At 43.2% G+C, this 21173-nt stretch overlaps 1 protein-coding gene and 1 long non-coding RNA gene across 6 annotated transcripts in view; one reads left to right on the top strand and one right to left on the bottom strand.

The window, feature by feature from the left end:
* WIPF1 (WAS/WASL interacting protein family member 1) overlaps positions 1 to 21173 on the bottom strand; it is a 131050-nt gene that overhangs the window by 70002 nt on the left and 39875 nt on the right. For 4 of the 5 annotated variants that reach the window (XM_049616010.1, XM_049616012.1, XM_049616009.1 and 1 more), the window contains exon 1: positions 16848 to 17068. The exons of the other annotated variant lie outside the window; for it this stretch is intronic. The gene's annotated coding sequence lies outside the window, so the exon portion shown is untranslated. Of the gene's footprint in view, positions 1 to 16847; positions 17069 to 21173 lie in introns of those variants that run through there. 5 annotated transcript variants of the gene reach the window in all.
* Positions 10405 to 16434, top strand: LOC125911833 (uncharacterized). The gene is made up of 2 exons (XR_007454474.1): positions 10405 to 10985; positions 15645 to 16434. It is a non-coding gene; the product is annotated as an uncharacterized LOC125911833 (long non-coding RNA).

The raw sequence follows: 21173 nt of genomic DNA, 5'->3' as shown, positions 1-21173 counted from the left end.
TAACTGGTGGACATAAGAGAGGAGATGATCCATCTCCTGGGACTGAGGGCACATCGTGATTTTTCAGGTACCTAAACTGTACTGTAGTCTTTAATAACTCTAACAGTAGCGAAGCTAACGGTAACAATAATAGCTAGCATTTATTGTGCCCTTACCATGTGCTAAGGATCATTTTAGGAATTTTACAAGTATTCATTCATTCAATTTTCACAATGACTCTTGATGATGATGATGATGATGATGATGATGCTGCTGCTGATGGCACTGAAGCACAGAGAAGCTAAGTAACTTGACCAAGGCTACACAGCTCATAAGTGGCCCAGACACAATTTGAACTCAAATGGCAGGGTTCCAGAGCCCATCCAGCGTGTGCCTCCCTGTGGGGTAGTCCTGAGTATCCTGTGTTCTTTATTGCCCATCCTTATAATAAAGCTCCCCTATTAAGGAGGCCTGACAGGGGGTCTATTTCTTGCTCCCTATTGCCTCACAACTAGCATTTTTCTTGGCTCCGCTCATTATGAATCTTAGTAACGTAAGCATACATTTATTAATTCAAGAACTATTTAATGCTTACTGTGTGCCAGGAACTACTACTGAGCTCTGGAAGCTGACGAAGAATCCGCCCCGTTCCAGCTCTCAGGAACCTCTACTAAGTAGGGAAAGACTCGGTCTGCACACACCGCCACGCCAGAAAGAGCTTCCAGTAATTATACTGTATAGTCATACTTCTACGACCTTCTGCAGAATCTACGGGACATACTGTCTTTGTAAACACACTGTGTCCTATTTTTGAATAATGATATATTGTATCCTGAGCTCATCGTTAAAATAACGCCTCAAAAGAACATCTTAAATATCACCAAAATAGAAACAGACACGGCAAAGATGGCTTCTTGGAAGGTCTTCCCAGGATTCTGTGTCAGTCAGGCCAAGGAGATGGCAACACCCATGCGCACACTGGCTGACCTATAGGCGGCGCTGCAGTGTCCCCCAGAGCCTGAAGGTGCCTGAGAAATACGAACCATGGCCTCCTCCTCTGTCCGATCATATTTCACTGCTGGCAACTTGTTCACGGCATCAATCCCCATTCCCGCCAAGTGGGTATTTATTTATGTCTACGGTACTTGCAAGACGGTGCTCTCAGACACCAGGTGTCACTCTTCTCATCTTTCCAAACCGACAGCACCAGCACGCTGCTTTGCACCTGACAGGTCTTTAACCCGTTTTAAACGACCGTTTTGTAACAGTATTACACCAGCACCAGTCTATTGTGGGAAATGCTGAACTCAAATTTAAAGGAGAGAAATTACGTATAATCCTACTAGAAGTACACGTTAACTTTTTGGAATATTTCCTTCTGGTCTTGATACATATAAAATGTTTCAAAATGAAGATGATAAATACGCAGTTTTGAATCCAGGTTCTGTTAGCCTTTCCTACCGCTAAATACTCTTTGAAAACATGATTTTTTAATGACTGCATGGAATTTCGACACCAATTTATTGAACATTCTCCTATGGCTGGTCATTTACTTTATTTCTTACTTTGCTTTTATAAGTGTGCTAATATCAACATCCTTATACACAAATCCTTGTGTTCAGTTAGGTTTATGCAATAGAAAAAGAAGTAACCAGCCCCATTCACCATACTCTCGCCAACACCGAATATTACAGTTTTAGAAAATCTTTATCTTAATTTGGTTTCTTCAGTGGGCCGTAACAGAGCCTACATTTAAACCCTACGTTCCTAAGAAAAGTGCAGATGGGTCACTTACAAACAGGAGCAAAAGAGCCTATGGGCAACAGTCCCCACCTCAAGCCCTCGAAGCCATAAAATACTTTAGAATTTTAGAAATGGCAAGTACTTTAGAGGTCACTGAGCAAACTGTTTCAGTTTATAAATAAAGTAACCAAAGCTCAGAGAGATGAAGTGACCTGGGAAACATATTTGAGTTCGAACTAGAATCTAGTTGTCTGGACCCGTGGTCTTGACCCATAAGCCATTTCTTTAGAATGGGCTGATAACCTATGGAAGCAACAAACCATTGTTATGAGAGTGAAAAAATAGAAGGAAAAATAGTATGAGAATATATTTGAAAACGAAACTGTTATTGTTCTAAATTGTTTTATCTTCATGACACCAAGTGAGAATAAGCTGTTTTACAGACAAAGGCAAAAACTCACATGTGAGTGTTACTCTATTCTTAAGATCCCTGCTTACATCTAGAACAGATATTTTTTTCTCCTGGAACCATTAAAATATTCAGCATTGATCTACCATTCTCTCATCGAGCCAACATTTACTAAGAATGTACTGTGGCCAGGCACGACGCCAGGTACTGGAGCAGCAGGGGGGAAAGAACCAAGGTAAGAAATGAGGGATTTATTCTGCGGGGGAAGTGGGCAGGAAGGCATGTGAGCAAATGCTAATGCATGTGACTGGGCGGTGACGGGCTACACAAGGTGCCGCGGGAGGGGGCAGAGCAATGGACATGGAAGACATCACAGAGGAGCTGACACATGAGCTATGCCTGTGCTTGAAAGTAGTCTACTGGGCGGGGTGGGGAGAACAGCATCCCAGTCAAGGCTGCTCATCGGATGGGCCTGAAACATGGCGGCTGCACACCTGAACTCATCGAACCCTCACTCTCCTATGAGCAGACTGATGCTGTTCACTGGATGTTTCTTAGGCTGGTGTATATTCTGACTGGTTAGCACTTGTGCCTATCAGCTGTTTGATATTTAGATATCACCTCTGCCTATAAAGACATTATTATCTTCACTTAAATTTTCCAGAGGTTACAGAGCTGATAAGTTTGTGATTTGGGGTTTTAACTACAAACCCCACAAGGCAGAAACAACTATAACACCTAGCATGAGGCGTTATATTTCTTATTAACTGGTCAATTTTCTTTTTTTTTTTTTTTAAACAATTCTTTTTTTTTTTTTTAACGTTTATTCATTTTTGAGACAGAGGGAGACAGAGCATGAACGGGGGAAGGTCAGAGAGAGAGGGAGACAAAGAATCTGAAACAGGCTCCAGGCCCTGAGCTGTCAGCACAGGGCCCCACGTGGGGCTGGAACTCACGGACCACGAGATCATGACCTGAGCCGAAGTCGGATGCCCAACCGACTGAGCCACCCAGGCGCCCCTAACTGGTCAATTTTCAATTAGGAGCTTATATTTCTTGTTAACTGGTCAATTTTCAGTTATGAACTTGAAAAGCCTGATGACTTTAAGAGATAAGAACTGGTAGATTTCGGGGGCACCTGGGTGGCTCAGTTGTTTAAGCATCTCTTATTTCAGCTCAGGTCACGATCTCATGGTTCGTGGGTTTCAGCCCTGTGTTGGGCTCCACACTCACAGCGTGGAGCCTGCTTGGGATGGATTTTCTCTTTCTCCCTCTCTCTGTCCCTCCCCTGCTCGTGCTTACACTCTCTCTTTCAAGATAAATAAATTAAAAAAAAAGAACTGGTAGATTTCTGTGGTGGGGATGCATGGCATCAATATGGCTAAAACAAATGTATTATAAATCAAAATATGTGCTTGTTTATTAATGCACTAAACAGTACAATCTAGTGGCCAGTCTAATAATGACTATGATTTTGAAGCAATAATGAGGGCAAATGATATTTGGAGATATCTGAAATTGTACTATATAAAAGCTACTCCTACTTTTTAATTGAATCATATTTGACATATAACATTATATAAATTTAAGGTGTACAATATGTTAATTTACATATTGTAACATAACTGCCATTGCAGTAATAATTAGCACTTCTGTCACATTATACAATTATCCTTTCTTTTTAGTAGCTGGAATAATTAATAGTCTCTTAGCAAGTTTGATAAGTATAAGAGAATATTGTCTATATTCACCATACTGAGTATTACATCTCTACGACTATTTACTAGTCATAGCATAAGTTATCTATTCTTATGCAACAAATTACCCCAGAACTCAGTAGCTTAAACAAACAAATATATTATACCAAAGCTTCTGTGAGTCAGGAATCTGAATACAGGTTAGCTGAGTGTCTTTGGCTCAAGGTCTATCACAGGACTGCAATCAAGGTGGCAACTGGGGCTGTGTCCTCATCTGAAGGTTCAACTGGGGAGAATCTGCTTCTATGCTTATTTATGTGTTGGCAAGAGGAAGAGGAACTTACTTGTTGGCTATTGGTCAAAGGCCTCCTTCAGGTCCTTGCCATGTGGGTCTCTCTTCAAGGTAGCTTAAAACATGGTAGTTGGCTTCCCTCAGAGTGAGCAAGAGAGTGACAGAAAGCCCCCATCATGGACACCATAGTCTTTTTATAACTAAATCTCAGAAGGACATCTTATCCTCTCTGCTGCATCTCATTCACATGAATCACTAAAACTAGCCCACATTTAAAGGGAAGGATTTAAACACAAGTATATTTAATTCCAGGAGGTAGGAAACATTGAGGGCCATCTTAGAAGCTGCCTACCATAGGGTCACCTGAGTGGCTCAGTTGGTTAAGCGTCTGACTTCGGCTCAAGTCATGGTCTCATGGTTTGTGGGTTCAAGCCCTGCATCGGGCTCTCTGCTATCAGTGTGGAGCCTGCTTCAGATCCTCTGTATCCCTCTCTCTGTCCCTCCCCTGCCTGCATGGGCACACGCTCTCTCTTCCTCTCAAAAATAAACATTAAAAAAAAGAAGCAGCAGCTGCCTACCACCTAATGACAAAATATCTATGACTTCTATCGGTGATGATACCACAAGTGCTGCTAACACTATTGCGGTTTGTGGGTACATTCACAATTGAAGGAAATGCAAAATTTCAGTTAGAGGTTGGTGAAAATAAAGACGTTTTATTCCCCCCACCGCCAACTCACAGACTTTAGGTTAAGAACTCCTGTGTTAAAGGATGCAGCGTATCTCTCACCATCTAAAAATCAGTCTGATGCTTTGTGGATAGGCACAAGGATTCCTCACATACCCCTGGAATCCACTATGTGTGGGCATTTACTGTGTTTGCAAAAGATTCCATTTTTGTTTGTTTTTAAACCATGCGGTACTGTTAGTCCAGCTCAGAAATAAATCGACTTTAAAAACTGTTCCCACAGCTGCAAAAGGCAAGTGTTTGGCACTAATAAATCAGGATTAGTGGAGCTTGGCTTATAATGAACCCTTCACCTCCCCTGGGCAGGTGGTCACCAACTGATCTATGGGAACAAATAAGCCATGCTTTGAGGTAATAACCATTTTTCTAATGCTACGTAGGACTCGAGTAGAAAGCAAGTAGAGGGAGATATTGTATTCCTGCAAAATTCAATCTTCTTAAACTTGGAGGCCTCTGAAAACATGAATCAAAATTATGTTTCCAGGGCCACTTGCTTGACCTCTGCTTGTTATTACCTTTCCATTCATAACTACTGTGGGGGTTTTTCCTTCTAGATAGTGAAGGATGCTATCAACATGCCCATATCAGAGAATCAGTGAACGTGGAGCCCAATTATACATTTAAATTTTACCCTCTTGGACCCCAAATGAAATTTGGCATCACCTGCTCACAGAAATGCCTTCATTGTTCCATTTTGGGGGGGTGGGGTGGGACAGGAGTTATATTCAAAATATGTAACAGCCAATAAGGCACAGTCACTAACCAATCAGAAGGATGTCTCACAGTCCTGGGCACCCCATGCTGTACTAGGCACTAATGCTTAACTACTGAATTATGAGACAGGTCTTAGGGGTTGAAGGGTGCACTCAAGTTTCTGAGATCAGTGATGATTCATCAACTGGTACTGAAGCTTGTCAATATTTTAATAACCAGCATGGCTGTACCACTGCAAAGAGTATCAACTGCTGAGGTGGGTGGGAACTGTTCCTCCCCCCGGGTTCCCGTGGAGGGTTACTAGTGTGGGAGTTGACTCTGTCACCTTTCAGCACTCCATGTGGCTTCTACTGTGGGGACAGAGCCCAACCCTGCTTTCTGAGCCTTGAGCTGAGGTCTTGGAGTCTCTTGGAGTCCCCCACTCAGGTCTCCTCAAGGCTCGCTGGCTGTAGTATCCCAGCTCTCAGGCACCTGCTAGGAACAGCCTGGGACAGCTGTGTCAAGCTGGCACCAAAAGACTTCTGTGCAAGTTGGGTGTTTCCCCGCAGGTTTGATGGAGGGGCATGTTCTCTGTCCACAGGTGTCATACCACCCAAGAAGTCCCACCACTGTATGGAGTATAGGGCAAAAAAAAAAAGAGACTTCTTTTTTTTTTTTTTTTTCCATGTATCCTCTCATTGCAAGGATTAGTTTAACAGCTACCTGAAATTCCTAATTGGAGCCCCAGTGTTTTAGGTGTATTTGGATACACCTAAGAGGTCATTCTGCATTGTCTCTTGGTCTACATTATTTTACTAAAACGCTCTGGTTTGTTCTACTTTGCTCCATGCTTCTGGAAAGTGGATTAGGGAAGGCTTTAGATACAGACAGGTTTGGGTCTGCATTCTGGCTCTGTGGGCTGTGGTCTGCTCACTTCACCTCTCTGAGGCAATGTCCACTTCATACAGTGCCTCCCTCATAGGCTGGTCAAAAGTCTAATAAGATGAAGACATATTTGATAGATGCTCTTCTTATAAACCGAGCACAAGATCAAGAATAAAAACATTTAGCGTGTATTTGGGGTAGGAAATGCCAGTGTACCAATCTAGGTACTTTAAAAATAGATCCTTGGGGCGCCTGGGTGGCTCAGTCGGTTGGGCATCTGACTTCAGCTCAGGTCACGATCTCGCGGTCCGTGAGTTCGAGCCCCGCGTCGGGCTCTGGGCTGATGGCTCAGAGCCTGGAGCCTGCTTCCGATTCTGTGTCTCCCTTTCTCTCTGCCCCTCCCCCGTTCATGCTCTGTCTCTCTCTGTCTCAAAAATAAATAAACGTTAAAAAAAAAACAAAACGTAAATTAAAAATAGATCCTTTTTGTTCACTCAAGCTGACTAAAAAGCAGACAAAAAGTGAATTTAGAGATTAAAATGGAAGTTCTGTGCAGACTTACAGCCAACTCATAAGAACTCAGAATTCCTCCTATTGAATGAAGATAACATACCTTCTTTTCCCCCAGGAAAATAGCTAGCATAGGTTAATTCATTAATACTTACATAACGATCTAACATCTGTCTCAATGACAATAAATGCAATTTCATTTATCAAGATATTTACGTAAATGTAAAAAGATGAAAACCATGATATTTTCTCTAATTGTCTTGACATATATGCAAAGAAAAGCTTGATTTGTTTAGATATTGAGCATCTGAAAAAATAAACCTTGCTTTTGCCCACTTTGCTAACTTTTTTTTCTTAAAGTAATTATGAAATCACTGGGGCTTACGCAGCGAAATGCAAGGCCTGAAACAAAACTGACCCTTCCACTCTTGTTTACCCAAGTGAACATTGTCTGATTTCAGTCCCAGAAATCAGTCACTGAATAAGTCCTTCTGCAGAGTCTCATTCTGTGTTTTTTTTTTAATTAAAAAATTGTTTTTAATGTTTATTTTTTTTTTAATTTTTTTTTTCAACGTTTTTTATTTATTTTGGGGACAGAGAGAGACAGAGCATGAACGGGGGAGGGGCAGAGAGAGAGGGAGACACAGAATCGGAAACAGGCTCCAGGCTCCGAGCCATCAGCCCAGAGCCTGACGCGGGGCTCGAACTCACGGACCGCTAGATCGTGACCTGGCTGAAGCCGGACGCTTAACCGACTGCGCCACCCAGGCCCCCTTTAATGTTTATTTTTGACAGACAGAGTGTGAGCGGGGGCGGGGGGGGGGGTGGTAGTGGTTGGGCAGAGAGAGATGGAGACACAGAATCCGAAGCAGGCTGAGCTGTCAGCACAGAGCCCGAGGCGGGGCTTGAACCCACGAGCTGTGAGATCATGACCTGAGCTAAAGTCAGACTGAGCCACCCAGGTGCCCCCCATTCTGCATTTTTAATAGGAGTTTTAGAAGCTACAGATGTATTCAGGAGTAAAATGAAACCATTAAGACCATTAAGAAAGATGAATTCTTCTAGGATTCTAACGCCTACGTTCATACATGTATATCCAACTGCCTACTCAACATCTCCACGCGATGTCTGTTTAGCAAACCACTCGGACCCAACAAATCCCCAAATAAACTCCATATATCTCTCCCCTACCCCTACCTGCTCTACTCACAGCCTCCCCCAGTCGGGTGGCATTTCCTTTCTTCCTTTGCTTCTTTGTAGTCTTTCTTGACTCCTCTCTCATGCTTATTATTGTTCAATTTAACAATTAATCTTGTTGGTTCTACCTTCAAAATAATCAAACTCAAGGCACCTGGGTGGCTCAGTTGGTTGGGCGACCTACTTTTGATTTCAGCTCAGGTCATGATCCCAGGGTCATGGGATTGAGCCCTGTGTTGGGCTCCGTGCTGAGCATGCAGCCTGCTTGAGATTCTCTCTCTCTCTCTCTCTCTCTCTCTCTCTCTCTCATCCCCTCCCCCTCTTGTACACTCTCTAAAAAAAACTTTTAGTGAAAAAATTGAAAAAACACAAAATAACCAGACTCTAATTACTCCTCACCACAGCTAATGCTGCCACCCTGGTCCAAGGCACCATCATCTCTCATGGGAAGATTGCAACAGCCTCCTAACTGGTCTGTACCTTCTCTTCTTGCTCTCCTACAGTTTATTCTCAATATAGTAGCTGGAGGGTAAAAGCCAGATCATTGCCCTCCTTTGCTGAAGTCCTCCCAAAGCTCCCTCCTACAAAGGCCACAAGGCTTTCCAGAATCTCACCGTCCTCTTCTCCCCGCCTCACTTACTCTGTCCTCATCACACTGGCTTCTGTGATTCCTGGAATATGCCAGGCGCGCTCCCGCCTCGAGGCCCTTGTGTTTCCCCCAGGTATCTGCAAGGCGAATTCTCTCACCTCTGCTAAGTGCCACCCCTAACCACCACACTTTGATCCGCATGCACCACGGCATTCCTGCTTCTCCTCGCCCTGCTGTACTTCTCTTCCCACTGTGCTCATTACTTCCTAACATAACATACTATTTCATTAAATGTATTATTATTGCCCACGTTCCCAACGAGAACAAAAGATCCACATGGAAGTCATTCAGTAAATATTTCCGAATTAAGGGAAAATGCCCTCCTCACAAAAAAGGCCAAAAGAAAACAACAACAACAACAAACCCATAAAACAACCAGTATCCAAAAAGGGTCTTACAATGTCCGATAGGACCCACATATTATATATCATTTTCTTTTTATAATGCTTGTGGCTTTAGGAGGAGGAATGAAGAAGTAGGACCGGCACTGGGAAGAGGCTGCTGGTTTGCTCAGGAAAGACCCTTAAGAGGGGCATTACAGGGGAGGGGGAGAGCACCACACTTTGAGCACAGGGACTTTGTCACAGAAGTCCTAAAACCTCGCTTTTCTTTTTTTTAATGTTTATTTATTCTTGAGACAGAGACAGCGTGTGAACAGGGGAGGATCAGAGAGAGAGGGAGACACAGAATCTGAAACAGGCTCCAGGCTCTGAGCTGTCAGCACAGAGCCCGACACGGGGCTCGAACCCATGAACTGTGAGATCGTGACCTGAGCCTAAGTCGGACGCTTAACCGACTGAGCCACCCAGGTGCCCCCTAAAACCTCTCTTTTATCTGAGAGCTAGAGGGATCAGACCCAAAATGACTGACCCACATTACAAATTCACAGGAGGCTGCCGGGCACACTGGAATTTATAAATAATGGCATTTCTTCCCAGTGGCTATGTCCACTCTCCAGAATATACTCTTCTGAGGTGATGGTACCCAGGAAACTAATTCAGTGTGAAGAAGGCGGTTTACGGATTTTGGAATCAGGGCTAAGGACAGGTAAGCCTCCCGAGGGCTACTCAGTTTGGGCCACGGTAAGCCATGGTCTTCATCTACGCTTCACAATGGACAACCCCTCTCAATCCATATTCATGTCCACATGACTCAGAATCCCTCCTCCTGGTCAATCGTGGGCAACCACTGGGAATTTTTCCTCTATGGATTTTGCTCTATGAGGATTTTCACTGTTCACTGGGCACAAACTTTCTCTGGGTAGGCTGGATTAGTTGTTTACATATATATATATATATATATATATATATATATATATATATATCTCATCTGTACTATAATACTTATATTATGCTTATCTATACATTATCCATGTTGCTCTGCTGTTTTCCAGGAATTACATAAAGGTCACTTAACTGGAGTTTTGGGAGTTCATTAACTCCTCAGTCTCTTGGTCCACTCCTACTTGGCAGGAGTGTGGTCCCTGTAGATGGTGTCCCAGAAGGGCACCGACATCCAGACTCCCCGTCCTTGGGGCCTCTCAACCCTGCAGCGGGTGGACCCATGCTGCAGTCAGGAACCTTGGTCTATGCTCACTACTCTCACTAATTAGCTATTTTGACCAAGATAAATCACCTCTAACCTTTCTGGGCTTCAGCTTCCAAATCTGAAAACAAGAAGATTGAACTCTTGAAGGTCCCTTCTATTTCGAAAAACCCAGGGTTCTATTTCTGACCTACCTCTTTAAGTTTTAAGTAATGACAACGGCATCTGAAAGCCTCTTTTCCTAAACTTTTCCCAAGGCCAGATGTTCCTGGCACTGACTTAGGAGAAAAAAATAGTTTTTGAATAACCTAACATTTTTGTCTTTCAGAGCAAATTATCCTCTGGCCTTTTCAATTCTTTTTCCCCTACTGCTCCCTCTGTATGAATCTTTAACAGAAGTTTTAAAAAAGTAAACTATCTACTCTTCCTGATTTGTCAGGGTTTATCTTGTAACAGCATTATTTTTTTTTCCACTTTAGTATTCCTATATAAAACCTCTCCCAACATTGTTAGTCCAGTAACTGTGTGCCTCAGCCCCAATTTGTCCCTGTTTTGCAGGAAGGTTATTAAATGCTCTGGGGACGAGGAACAAAAAGCTGAGAGACCGGGCTAGAGAAGGAAGCAAGCTGTCCATACAGGTAAGTGCTGGCCTGAATTTTCACGAGGTGAGGGGCAGGGAATGGCAGGAGAGTGAGAGGAGAAAGAAGAGGAAAGGCAGAAGGAAGGAGAGAGAGAGAGTGAAGGCACACATTGCTGGCTTTGAAAGAGGTTTTAGGCGAAGCCCTCGTGGCAGTTCATCAAGAATGTTCATTTAGTTAAATGACTTCTGGAACTGGGACTTTCCTAAGAAGCCACACCGCAGTTAGAAGGCAGAGTTGGAACTCCAATTCCCTTCCTCCCTGTGTAGCCTTCTGCATGGCAAGCTGGCGAGGTGCAACGCAGCCCCTCTACTGACCCCACACCCCGTTTTCAGGACTCTGGATCATTCTACAGGCCTTTAAAGCCTATAAGAAAGACCAAATCTTTCTACAGCTGGCCTGGAAATCAAAGAAGTGGCTTCCAAATCACCATGTAATCACCATTTTGGGTAAATCAGTGATTTACCCAAAGAGTAGCAGTTCATTAGCAAACCTCCAAATGAACCTATAGGTGTAATATATGCACAACCTCCTGGTCTAAGATTAGCTGCATATTCCAAATAATTGTAGGTCCCACGATATCATCTAATGACTTTTGGTTGAGGAAATATATGCCCTAAAGAATTTTTGCCCTGTTAAAAAAAAAAATAATATATATATATATATATATATATATATATATATAGATATATACATTTGTATGTACCTGTGCATATATATATATACATATATATATATATTTGTATGTACCTGTGCATGTGTGCAAATATATATATATTTGTATGTACCTGTGCATGTGTGTGTGCAAACATGTGTCCTACTGCAAAGAAAAACCTCTTTGTTTTTAAGCCACACTAGGATTACAAAACAGTACAATGCGAGAGCTTAAAACATGACATATTATTAAAATCCAGACACAAACAAAAGTAGAAAGGAAGCCTAATTCCTACCAGAAAGCATCAAAACAGACTCTGGTAAGTCACTTCTAATTAGTATTGAGAAATTACAGTGTTAGTGATATGTAAGTACCTGGTAGTGGAACCGGCAGAGTCCTGTAAGCCAGGAATAGGTGCCTCTTAAATTGTGTGGAGTGCACCATACAAGGTTCCATTCAAGGACTCATCTTTTCCCAGTTTATTATTATTAATTTCTGAAGTTTATTTATTTATTTTGAGAAAGAGAGAGAGTGTGCAAGAGAGAGAATGAGAAAGAGCATGAGTAGGGGAGGGGCAGGGAGAGAGAGAGAGAGAGAGAGAGAGAGAGAATCCCACTGATAGTGTGGAGCCTGATGTTGGGCTCGAACTCATGAACTGCAAGATCACAACCTGAGCCGAAATCAAGAGTCGATCGATGCTTAACCGATGGAGCCACCCAGGCGCCCCACCCGGTAGTTTATTATTTTTGAGGAAAAGCCTTCTCTGTCCTTTCATAAACAAATAAATGCAACCCATTCTTGTCATTTTCTGATGCCTTTTTGGTGGGGAGGGGACACTTAGAGGCTTTTTTTTTGGGGGGGGGAAACAGCACCAACTTTCCAACTGGTGAAGAAAATGGGAAACTGAAAGGGCACAGTGAAAAATCAACCAAGCATGTGGGCAATCCCTTCCTCAGAAACATCAGAGTACACATAAGTGTTAATGATGTTTTATTTAGAAGACAGCACCTTCAGCCAAAGAAGACCACAGAGCAGTGCATGAGGCTGTCCATCATAACTTCCCTACCATTTCCTTCCAGAAAATCTATAATCTAAACAAACAGCATGGCCATGGCTCCAGAATAGTCTTACTGCCTTGCTTCTTTTCTGGGACAACAGGCCAAGTCGTCTTTGGGTCCTTATGACCCAGAAGAAAAATACAACATTTTGTTTGAGGCATTCATGAAGGAAAATGATACTGATCTTGTAATCTGAGGTATCTTCAAGCCTGTGGGTTTAGAGGGAGGGTGGTATAAGAAGACATAATTACTGGATGATTCTCAGGAAGTGTGTTTATTCCTGCATGAAGTCTGGTTTTAGTCAACAGAACTGAGGAAAAGGCTTTTTCCTGAAGATTACGTAGTCAAAAAGTATAAATTATGGAAAGAATAAAAAGCATTACCCCATGCTATCTCTTCTGTTTCCTTTATTTTCCTTGCCTTCATCCTTGTCAGCTCTTGAAAACTGAACTGCTTATAAGCTGAAAATCACAGAGATTTTGTCAAGCATTCCAGAGTCAAGATAAAAATCAATGGTGTTGAAAAAAATCGCATTATTGAACCTCCTGGTCTTTTTCAAGAGTGTATACCACGAGAGCAACTGGCTTGTAGCAGATGATGTGAACATTAGAGCACTTACAATACTTTAAAGAACTATTTATACTTTATAGTTCCCTAATGGCTACAATATGTAAAGAACTCCTATCACTCAACAACAAAAACCAAACAACCCCATTTAAAAAATGGGCAAGGGACTGAACAAACATTTCCCCAAAGAAGATACACAAATGGTCAACAAGCACATAAAAAGATGCTCAATGTCGCTAATTGTTACGGAAATGTGGATCAAAACTACAAGATATCATCGTACACCCATTAGGATGGCTGCTATGAAAAAAACCAGCAACCAGTACTGACTAGGATGTGGAGAAATTGGAACCCCCGTGCACTGTCAGGGGGACGGTAAAATGGTATAGCCGCTATGGAAAACTGCATAGCAGTTCATCAAAAAATTTAAGACAGAATTACCAGATGATCCTTCAATACCACTTCTGGGTATGTATACAAACAAATTGAAAGCAGGGTCTTAAAGAGATGTTTGTATACCCGGTTCACGGCAGCGTGATCAACAAAGGCCAAAGGCGGCAGCAACACAAATGTCCTCCACAGATGAATGGGTAAAGAAAATGTGGTGTATACACATCATAGAGTATTACTCAGTCTCAAAAAAGGGCGGGGGTTCTGACACATGCTACAACACGGGTGAACCTGGAGGGCATTACGCTAAGTGAAATAAAGCAGTCACAAGAAGACAAATTCTGTATGATTCCACTTCTACAAGGTCCTCGGAGTAGCCAAACTCAGAAACACCAAGGAGAATGGTGGTTGCCAGGGGCTGGGGGAGAAGGAAATGGGAAGTTGTTTAACGGTTTAACGGTTTAACGGTTAACGGTTTAACGGTTTACAGAATTTCCATCTACACACTTAATGATTAAGATGGAAAATTTTAGGTGATGTCTGTTTTAACACAATTAAAAAAACCCACCACCTGTGGCTCCCAATATTTCCCAGCATAATGGTGATGACAAAACTGTGATACTTTACCCACATCCAGAAACATCTCTCTGAGAAGCCCGGGGGGCTGGGCCTCCAGACTTGGTGGTGACAACTCAAAAAGATGACCAATGATGAATTCAACTGTGAAAGCTGCACTCATCAAAGTTTTATTTTTTCTTTTCTTTTCCCTTCCAGCATGAATGTTTTGTATATCTCACCAGCTTTCCTTCTGGAACCCAGGCAACCCCATTATCCGTGGAGGCTGGCTCTGAAGTGTTACTCTACTACTACCCGGCATCCTGGGGAGAAGAAGCCTGCCTATATGTCAGGGTCTAGGAGAAGAGGAATTTGCAAAGTCAGTCCCCTTCTTCTTATTTAGAGAATTCAGTAACATGCCTATACAGTCCTCCTTCCTCATAAAATTCACAATTTTCTCTCCAGATAAAAGGTGACTATTTATCTCTTCCTGCTTTTGACCTTCAAACTGAACTCAGTGTTCAACTTGGCAGTAATTCCTGTCTAAAAATGACAAGCTAGAATAATAGTCCAGGTGCTCTCCACCATCTGACATGATCTACCACCCTGTGCTGTTCCATGTCCTTTTTTTCCAGAACCACTTCCAGGTTTGGGGCTCAGAGGCACTACATCATAACATCATAAACCTTTTCTTGCATTTACAGCACAAAGGAACACCCCAAAGGTGGAAAGCTGGAGAAGGGGGGTGAGAAATTGGCTAGGGAGAGAACAGACACCCCCAGAATAAATGGAAACAGCTTTTGGAAGGATGCATTAATAAAAGAGACATTAGGTCCATCTGGAAAATATTCTAACAAAAAAAAAGTCCTTTTCTACTATGTGCGGCAGATTAGCAGAATGCAAAAGTCCCTGAGCAACAAAGCTCTATGACCAACTGAAAAAGCAAAGCAAAACTGAAAGAAGAGCTCCTTCTAGGGATGTCCAGCCACCACGAAGTCGTGAGCCTCTTTTTGATCTCAGGGGCACTCCTAGTGCCGTGTGCAAGAGACCTTCCTGGTGTGTGTGCAGTTCCCCTCTGGTGTGTGTACGTCTCCTTCAGGCACTGATTTGTGCACAGGGCTCCAAACACCAATGGCGTCCAACCTCCCCTCCACCCCCAACCCCGATGGAAAGGTGGGCTGCCTCTCCGAGCGAGTGCAGGGGTTCTGAAGCCACTGGGGCCGAGATCTCCAACTTGGAATCCAGCCCTATTCTGTGAGCCTCCCCTCCATTTTCTTGCACAACATGGTAGTAAAAAATGAAAAAAATGTGGCTGTCTGAGGACATAATCAACAATGATTTTTCTCTTTCATCACTGTTCTGGTTATTTTGCACTACTGGGATGTAAACAACACGTGAGTCCTCTAACCCCTCACCCCTTTGTTGTTTTTTCAGTGCAGACACTCTGGAGAACACCGTGGGCTAGAACGACAAGAGGAACCAAGAAGCTCCCAACTCAACCTCTCTTCATTACTCTCCCCACCTCTATCAACACGTTAACGCAGCCACGGAAGAAATCTAGTAGGTTTTCAAAAACATCCAGAAAAAGACTCAGCACCCTCTCTGGCCAACCTGTTCTAGTGCTTGATAACAATCCAAGAATGCAGTAACTTCCTCCCTCTAACTCAGATTCGAGACACTCTCCTTTTTCGTACAGGTCTGAAAGTATCAGGCCCTTGCGGAAGAGACTTTTATTGACCTGACGCTCTTCATTAAACTGTCCCACACCGGCCAGAGGATGAATAACCTTGGACCATTGAGCTGTTTCTAGGCTCTAATTTCCAGTGCTTTAACTGTCCCTCTGGCTCGGCTCTAGACTCTTCAAGTCCTCCTTCGTACAAGTAGCATGGCTTGTGAAGACACACAGCTCTAGTGATGGTCCCCAGCGCATGGCTTCTTCGGGCACCGCGCGGTGGGAGCCTGAGGCCATGCGCGCGCAGGCAGGGGACTTCCTCACCTCACATTCAGGCTGTCCCCGACCCCCTCTTCTCTACCCTTGCTTAAAGTTAATAGAAGAAAGAAAGGAAGAAAAAAAAGGGAAGGAAGAAAAGAAGAGGGCAGAAAAAATACAAAAGGGAACTAAGATGTATAAAAATATGAGAAATGCATTGTAACAGGAAATACAAGCCAAAAGATTCATTTTACCAGATGAAAAGTACATAAAAACAACATTTTTGCATTCAGACTCGCAGCATGTTTCCACACATAATATTTCAGTATTTTCCACCGCCCTTTGAACACCCCACGAGTGCCCGCAAACACAAGCTGATTTGTCCTGTTTCAGCTTTATGCTAATAGGTAAACGTGAGGAGAGGCTTATAGCTGAATTCCATGAAATAAGTTATTGCATGAACATCTGAAGGTTGTTTTTTAAAGGTAAAGAGGGAAGCAAGAGACTCTGAGAATTTCATTTTCACAGTAATGGCTCGATGTTTGTTCCTCTAACAAAGTGTGGCTTTCAGCTATGCCCTGGCTCTCACATTCAAAGCCAGAGCAATTTCTTCGCATTACAGAAAGACAGTTTAAGGAAAGAGAACAAGTTAGGTAGTTTAGAGTGGCTATGGAAGATTTTTCAGGGGGGGGAAAAAAAGCACTAACCTGTGTTGTTTTAATCCGCCGAAAACGACAAGTTCTCAAGTTCCCCTGCAATCTTCTAGCCAGTTTCCTGTAAATGTCGCATGTGACATTATACTTCCTCACTGCACCGTCTCTGCCTGCCTCTCTAAGTGGTCAGAGGCATGTGATAAGATCGTCTCATTGCTTGCTTCACACTGGGGTAACCCTGCTTCTAAAGGAGACTTTGTCACTCCAAAGGGGTCCCCCAGCTTGCTTGAGGCATCCCTAGGACACAGGTAAAGAGGAGATAAGCTTGGAAGAAAGGCAGAGAAGAATAATGTCTGGACTCCTGGCACTTGTGATCTGGCAAGGATCAGGGGTAAGGGAGAGACGGGGAGTCTGGAGCCCCAGAGTCGCGGGGTTGGGGCAGCAGCTGAGAAGAGGCAGACTGCTCACAGCACAGCCCCGGGGGGCTCTCCAGTCATCTGGACAGGGCCCCGCTGTGGCTGCCCTCAGGACTCCCCAGGAAGGGCCAGCTTTGGGCCATGGTGCTGAGCCCAGGAGGTCCCCAGGCTCCTCTCCGGAGGGCACCACCACGGAGAAGCACACCCAGGGCTCAGTTCACACTTCTGGATCCTGCAGTGACAAGACCCACTCACCCTGAATCTCCCCAGCCAGTCTCAAGTTCACATCCAGTCTTTTCAGTCCTGCTGTCAGGAGGTGTGCCCTAATTCTTGGTTCAGCAAACAAAGCCACGGTCCTCTCTGCCTCCCAGGCGAACTAACTGGCAGACATCCCCCACTCCCCCCCGATTGTCTCCAAAATAATGCCAGGGTTTTGGCTTCCCTGTGGGATGGTGGTGGGTTCCTGCAGGTATGTGAGTCCCGGCAGTGGGGGGGCCTTGATGCTGGCCAGGCAAGAGCACCAGGCGAGTGCCCTGGTGTGAACCTCTGTGCCCCCAGCAGAGGGGCGACTGGAGAAGAGCTGAGGCAGGACGGTGCCAGAAGCCAGGGTGCCGTTTCTAGCTTTCTTGTTCCTGTGGTCAGTGCCTTCCTTTCTCCTTCCATGATTCCTCTAGCTCTGTGGAGGTCCACACACATGGAATTTGTGGATGTAGGAAGTGGTGTGTGGGAGTTAAAACCATGTCCTGGACCGAGCGGAATATTCTGCAATTTGTACAACCTGACTCAGTACAGAAACCCCAAAGTTGTTTCTATTTGGCTACCCTAGCATAATTCTTTTCTTTAAAATGCTTTTAAGAGGATTTTTTGTTTTTTAGAAAGGTAATTGTAGAAAACCTCACTGTTCCAAGTCTTGAAAATATTACCCTCTAATTCCCCAGTGAAGTTTTCGATGTGAGAACACAGAGTAAGGAAACGAGTCCTGGGATCAGGACTCTGGACAACTGCAAAGCTCTTATGTCTCACCACTTGATTGCATTTCTGGCTCTGAAAACGCGCATTAACTGGCCCACCGGTCTGACAGCTGATGGCTGGTTTTCTGATTGAACTGTGCAGTTAGAGTAGCCAGTTGAGTCAAGACGGCTATAAGCATGACAGTGGTTTTAAAATGGGAATGATGGTACAATTTTGCTATCTTAGAAAAAACAAAATACTACACAGATGATAAACAACGATGACTTCATTTGAAGTATTCAGAAGTGTCATATTTAGAAGTGTCGCATTGTGCGTTAAACTGCCAGTTCCATTTTTCAACTAAGCAGTGACATATGTTCTACTTAAGCCATGCTGTGTGGAATTTTTAAAGGTCTTAACAAAATGCTTTATAATTTTCCTTTAAAATCCCTAACCTGGCCTCTTGTCTGTGAATTTCTTTTTTTTCATTTGTTTTGGCATTTAACAAATTTTAGCAGACTTTGTTTTTTAGAACAGGTGTGAATTTACAGAAAAATACAGAGTTCCCACTCATCTGCACCCAGTCTCCCCACTATTAAAATCTTATACTTAGTATGGTATATAAGTAACAATAAAACAGTACTGAATTTTTTTTTTATGTGGGTCACTTTTGTTTTGGGAAAGAGAGAGAGAGAGATAGTGTTCAGGGGAGGGGCAAAGAGACAGGGGGAGAGAGAGAATCCCAAGCAGGCTCCACACTCAGCCCTGAAGTGGGACTCCATCCCACGACCTGGAGATCATGACCCAAGCCAAAATCAAGAGTTGGGACACTCAACTGACTGAGCCACCCAGGCACCCCGATACAGTGTTATTAACTGAAGCCCACAGTTTATTTAGATTTCTTTAGTTTTTTTTTTTCCCTAATGTCCTTTTTCTGTTCTAGGATCCCATCCAAGACATCACATTACATTTACTCATCACATCTCCTTAGGCTATTCTTGGTTGAGACCGTTTCTTAGACTTTCTTTATTTTTGATGACCTTGACAGTTTTGAGGAGTACTGATTAAGTAGTTTGTAGAATGTCCCACAATTGGGTTTTATCTGATGTCTTTCTCACGATAAGAACGTACTTACAGATTACTTGTTGGGTTTCTCCTCCTTCCTTACTGGATGCTCTGCAAGGCAAATCTTGAGGAGTATCTACATAAATTATTTGGAATTCTTCTGCATGGAAGATTTGTCTCTTCTCCCCATTTACTAATTTATTCAATCATTTATTTATATAAGTATGGACTCAGAGATACTGATTTTATACTTTGGGTTACAATTCAGCACCACTTTATTTATTTTGTTGTTCAAAGCGTTCTACTCTTGACCACTGGGAGCTCTTTCAGTCGCATACTGGGCTCCTCTGACATACTCCTATCAGTGTTTTTTGAATTTTGTTCTTGTCTTGACAAGAGAATGAAAGAAAATACATCTATGGCCCTGAAAAGCTTTTTTTGCCTTCAATTTTCCTTAGTTCTGCCCCATGTATTAGTAAAAATCTTTTAACTGCTTTCATAAAATTAATCCTCGCCTCTACCAGCCAAGAAAACACCAAAACACCAACTGAGTGAAATTCTGCATTTCCTTAATTCCAAGATGCATGTTTGTGTTGGTAGTGGCTTTTTTCCTTCAGATTTTAACATTCCTGGAATCCGAGTGTACATTAATATCATGTCTTCTTTCCCTGCCTCCTCACCTGTCATTAATTTGATGGTACACCTTATAGTTGATGGTGTCTTGGGAATGGAGGAAGCAGAGCCATCAAGTAGTTCTTGTTTGGACCACAGACATCATTTAACGACTTTCACAGATTCTTCCCCCCACTGAACAAATATTCTGATTAAAGTGGTTTGATTTGTGGCATCTAAAGATATTTTTTAAAAACCCAAGATTTTTATCTACTCCTGGACGCATTCTAACTTTACATCAAACCACAAAATCTCATCAAGTCCTAAATACAGACAAAAGGAGGGGGGGGGGTTGTTCCCATTTTTTTCTCTGGGTTTACTCTCTGACCCCCTTTGTGTTTACCATGTCACTTTTTCAAGACTTCTCAAATCCATCATCGTTCCCGAGGAGCCCAATGTTGATGCCGAGGGGTGGGAAGGATGAGGTTTCACATTCATGGTGATGATGGGTAATGGTGCTTACCGGTCAGAGGCAGGTCAGGAAGGATGCTGTGATTCTGCCTTTCCTACTCAGGGGAGCCAACCAACTGCAGAATGGAGAACTGACCATTTCTTTCTCTGTGCCTAGGATCTTCTCTCCAGCTCAAGAACCACTACTGCATTAGCAGTACCATTCTTAACAGATTTGTTTTTTTCCTTTTAATGGATGGAGACTTGTTCAACCATTCACCATGGGCATAGTTCCCAAATAGTCACAGGTGAAATGTCCCATCTCTCCATCCAGGTAGGCAGAACTTGGCCACTCTAAACACTAGGTTCCGTCCCACTCCTGGGTACCACGTACTAAGAAACTGATGGTGCCCTAGTGATCTCAGTAGCTTCCATAAGAGACTGGAAGAGATGCTATACTGACTTTTTTTAGTCAGCCATAGACTAAGCCCTTGCCACCAGCCACTTCCCAGATCCCCACTTTACAGACAAGCTAACCAAGTTAGAAAGGCTAAATAGCCTGTCCAGGGCCCCTTGATAACTTTGAAGCCAACATGTAAATTCAGCTCTGCCTGAAGCCAGAGACTCAGGGACTAATGCTACTCTGCCATAGACAGGTGTACCACTTATAATAACTCATAAGTAGGCACGTTACTCAACATAGTCCTGTTTCCTAATTATTTTCTGCACATGCTTTTCACCTTGACTAAACCGAAGTGGCAATGAGGGCAGGGACAGGGTCTTCTATTAACTCAGCTTTCCAGCCTTAGCCCAGTAGCTTTCCTGTTAATCCTGTACTTTTGCTGTCCTGCCAATCTTTTTTTTTTTTTCTAATTTATCAGAAAAT

This window comes from Panthera uncia, assembly GCF_023721935.1.
Source record: "Panthera uncia isolate 11264 chromosome C1 unlocalized genomic scaffold, Puncia_PCG_1.0 HiC_scaffold_3, whole genome shotgun sequence".
In the NCBI taxonomy this organism is placed as follows: Eukaryota; Metazoa; Chordata; class Mammalia; order Carnivora; family Felidae; genus Panthera; species Panthera uncia.
This window is presented reverse-complemented; position numbering and strand designations above follow the sequence as displayed.